Source organism: Gossypium hirsutum, chromosome A08 (assembly GCF_007990345.1).
Source record: "Gossypium hirsutum isolate 1008001.06 chromosome A08, Gossypium_hirsutum_v2.1, whole genome shotgun sequence".
Taxonomy (NCBI): Eukaryota; Viridiplantae; Streptophyta; class Magnoliopsida; order Malvales; family Malvaceae; genus Gossypium; species Gossypium hirsutum.
This window is the reverse complement of record NC_053431.1, coordinates 19,324,928-19,329,514: the sequence shown is the minus strand read 5'-3', so window position 1 is coordinate 19,329,514 and position 4,587 is coordinate 19,324,928. Positions and strand designations below refer to the sequence as shown.

General features: G+C 35.8%; 1 non-coding gene across 1 annotated transcript; it reads right to left on the bottom strand.

Moving 5' to 3' along the window:
- Positions 1–923: 923 nt before the first annotated feature.
- On the bottom strand, positions 924–1,029 carry LOC121205913 (small nucleolar RNA R71). Its single transcript, XR_005900986.1, has one exon. It is a non-coding gene; the product is annotated as a small nucleolar RNA R71 (small nucleolar RNA).
- Positions 1,030–4,587: the final 3,558 nt, after the last annotated feature.

Below are 4,587 nucleotides of genomic sequence, written 5' to 3'. Positions count from 1 at the left end.
TCATATAGGTTTGCATACTTAGGATAATTTGCATTAGGGATCATTGCATTTAGTTTAATATATTTTAATCATCACTTCTCAACTATATTGTGTTTTTATTTACCAAATTGTTAATATACTTTTACAAATTAGGTGACTTAGCACAAATACAATTCTTGTGGAGACAATAACTTGATACTTACTTATTACTTGATAACGATTGTGTATACTTAAAAAAAACCTACGCGTTACAAGTTTTTGGAGCCATTGTCGGGGATTGTTAACTGTTGCCATAGTCACTTTTTTTGTAAAATTATTTACTTCCAATTTGGTTTATTTCTAACATTACTAACTTTTCTTTTTAATATTTGTGATTTTCTTCATAGGTGTTTATGAGCATAGATTAGATTATTGACTTACTCCCTGTAGACCCTGAAATTGAGCAAACTTTTAGACAAAGAAAACGTGAACGAACAGCTCAAATACAAGTCAAGATGGACCTTGGAAATTAGAATCAAGACCAAGGTAATGAAGCCGATCATGTACGAAATCCCATCCTTATTTCCAATGATAGGGATCGATGCATTAGACAATATGCTGTGCCACTTTTCAGTGAGTTAAATCCATGAATTAGAAGGCCAGATATTGAGGCAACCTAATTTGAATTGAAACCAGTGATGTTTCAACTGCTCCAAATGGTGGGCCAATTTAGTGGTATGGCCACGGAAGATCCACATCTCCACCTTCAATTGTTTATGGAGGTGAGTGATTCATTCAAGATAACCCGTGTGACTGAAGACGTACTGAGGTTGAAGTTGTTTCCTTACTCGTTGTGAGATCGAGAACGACCATGGCTCAATTCATTGCCACCAAGTTCCATATCTACATGGCAAGAATTAACAAAGAGATTTTTGGTTAAGTATTTCCTGCCTAGCAAAAACGCTAAGTTGAGGAATGAGATCACAACTTCCAACATTTGGATGACGAGTCTTTGTATGAGGCTTGGGAGTGATTCAAGGAGGTACTTCGTAAGTGTCCTCATCATAGGATTCCTCATTGTATCTATTTGAAGACATTCTATAATGGTTTCAATGCACATACAAGATTGATGGTAGATGCTTCTGCAAATGGTGCAATTCTGTAAATGGCCAACAAAGCGAACAGCTTAAGGTAGACATGCAGCCGGAGTTCATGAAGTTGATGCCCTCACTTCGTTATCGGCTCAGGTATCGTCTATTTCCTCTATGTTAAACTAGTTTACCGCTAATAGTGCTAATAATTTTACAGCTCAGCCACCGAATCTGTTTGAAGTAGTTTCCTATGTGTACTATGGGAAAGGTCACTCTTTTGAGAATTGTCCATCAAATCCCAAGACAATATACTATGTGGGGAACCAACATCAAAATAGGAGTGGACAAGGACCCCAGTCCAACTTCTACAATCCTTCATGGCGTAATCATCATAATTTTTCTTGAAGCAACCAAGGAAATGGACCAAATAACAACTTCTTGTAGCATAGACCCAACCAATCTTAGGGTTTAATCAGCAAGCTCCAAACCACCTCAAGCTGAGGCATCAAATAGTTTGGAGAACTTGTTGAAAGTGTGCATGGCAAAGAATGACGCTTTGATCCAAAGCCAAGCAGCAACATTGAAAAATTTGGAAAACCAAATGGGTTAGTTAGCTACGGAGCTTCATAATAGACTGCAAGGAACCTTGCCGAGCAATACTGAGAATCCATGAAACTTGGGTAAAGAACATATTAAGGCAGTGGAATTACGAAGTGATAAAATTCTAGAACCTCGATTGATTGATGTTGAAGATAAGCCCATTGAGAAGAACCAACCCACTATTAAAATTCCTACACCAAAAGAGGCAGAATCTACAAAGACTGACAAGGTAAATCCTAACTTAGTAAATTCAGATACTTTAACATCTTCTTTGAATACAGATTTACCTACTTAGAAGAGTTGTTCGGTTCAACCGAAAGTTCCATCACCTCTATATCAGCAAAGATTGTAGCAACACAAGCAGAAATATGAGGTGCAATATAAGAAATTTTTGGATGTTCTGAAGCAGTTACACATCAATATTCCATTGGTGGAGGCTTTAGAACAAATGCCGAATTATGTGAAGTTTATGAAGGATATATTGCCTAAGAAGAAATGACTAAGTATGAGACTGTTGCCTTGACAAAAGAGTGCAGTGTGTTCCTACAGAACAAACTGCCACTGAAATTGAAGGACTAGGGAGCGTTACTATACACTGTAACATTGGTGAATCTTATTGTGGTAAATCTTTATGTGATTTAGGAGCGAATATCAACTTGATGCCTAAGTCTATTTTCAAGATGCTAGGAATAGGTGAAGTAAGACCTACAACTGTGACACTTCAGTTAGTGGATCAATATTTAGCATATCTCGAAAGAAAGATCGAGGTTGTTTTGGTAAGAGTCGATAAATTTATTTTTCTTGTTGATTTCATTGTCTTAGATTTTAAAACAGATAAGGAACTGTCGATCATTCTTGGGAGACCTTTCTTAGCCACGAGAAGAATGTTAATTGATGTGCAGAAAGGTGAACTCAGCATGCGAGTTCAAGGCGATCAGGTAACCTTTAACATTCTTAAAGCGATGAAATTTCTCGATCTGGCTGAAAAGTGTTCAGTTATGGAAGAGATAGAAACCTAGGTTTCTATGGAAAACAATTTCGAAGAAGATCCATTGGAGAAAGCCTTAGATCTTGACCCTTTAGAGGATGAAGAAGGTGAAGAAAACATGGCTTTAATGGAAGCTAATCCAAGAAATTTTAATCAATCCACACGATTTGAACCATTGGAGTTAAAAGTTAGAGAATTTGTGCAACCCAAGTTCTCAATTGAAGAACCACCTAAACTCGAACTAAAGGTACTTCCTTTCCATTTGAAATACATTTATTTAGGTGGCTGTTCCACTTTGCGTGTGATTATTTCAGCAGAACTAATGAAAGATCAAGAGGAGCAACTAATTGTTGTTCTAAAGAAATTTAAGAAAGCAATTGGTTGGACCATAGCTGATATTCAAGGTATAAGCCCTTCTTTTTGCATGCATAAAATTATTTTAGAAGAAGGTGAAAGAAGTTGTGAGTAAGGAAGTGATCAAATGGTTAGATGTAGGAATCATCTATCCTATTTCAGATAGTTCGTGGGTAAGTCTGGTACAGTGTGTGCCAAAGAAAGGTGGAATCACGATTGTTGAAAATAAGCGTAACAACTTGATTCCAATGAGAACCGTTACTGGTTGGAGAATCTGTATTGAATAGGAAAATTGAATAAAGCTAATCGGAAGAACCATTTTCCGTTGCCTTTTATGGATCAAATGTTAGATCGAGTGGCAGGTAATGAATTCTATTGTTTTTTAGATGGCTATTCAAGATATAACCAAATAGTTGTAGCTTTGGACCAACATAAAACAACGTTTACTTGTCCATGTGGTATGTTTGCTTTTAGGTAAATGCCTTTTGGTTTATGTAATGCGCCTGCAACATTTCAACGATGCATGATGGAAATATTCACTGATATGGTTGAAAATTTTGTTAAGGTTTTCATGGATGATTTTTCTATTTTCAGTAACACTTATGATATTTGTTTGAGTAATTTGGCTAAGGTACTGAAGAGATGCGAAGAGAAAAATCTTATCCTTAACTGGGAAAAATGTCATTTTATGGTTAAAGAAGGGATTGTCTTAGGGCATAAAATCTCAAAGAGAGGAATTGAAGTCGATAAAACAAAGGTGGACATAAGTGAAAGATTATCGACCCCAATTACTGTGAAAGGAGTCAAAAGTTTCTTAGGCCATGCCAGTTTTTACCGAAGGTTCATCAAAGATTTCTTGAAAATTTCTAAATGTTTATGTTTGTTGTTAGATAAAGATACAATGTTTGATTTCAACAAAGCATGTTTGGAAGCTTTTGATGTAACGCCCCAATTTTCGAGAATTTTGTAAATGTTGGCATAGGTTTAATTATGTTAGTGGGCCTCTACAAGGCCCAAGCTTAAGATAGAACCCGTCAATTTTAGTTAATTTTTTTTGTTCCATAAGAAAAAGGGGGTGAAATTATGAAATAGGACCTATGTAAAAATGTTTGAAAATGCTATAGGCTAAATTGAAGTGGCCAAATAAATAGGAGTGCAAAATAGGAGGATTTGCATGACAAACCTCCCATTTTACATGAAGTGGCCAGCCATCATGTTGTTGTAGACAAAATGTGCACTTGATATCCATAATTTATGGTAAAAATTGATACAAATTGATAATGGGTTAGGTAAATCTTCCATGATAATGGGTTAGGTAAATGTTCCATGATGGGAATTTCATGTCTTTTGTATTAAAGAATTAAATGGATGAAATATGAAATTTTATTAAAAAAAGGGGTGAAAAGAACAAAGTTTTGTCCATCTTTGTTCATCATAGCCTAAAGTTAGAGAAGAGAAAGGAGAGGAGAAAGCTCTTGAATGTTCGGTCACTTAGGGAAGAAAATTGAAGGTAAGTTCATGGTAGTTTGCTTTTATTTTGAGGTTCATGAGTTCTTCTTGATTCTACCTTAACTCTTGAAGCATATTTTGGTTTTT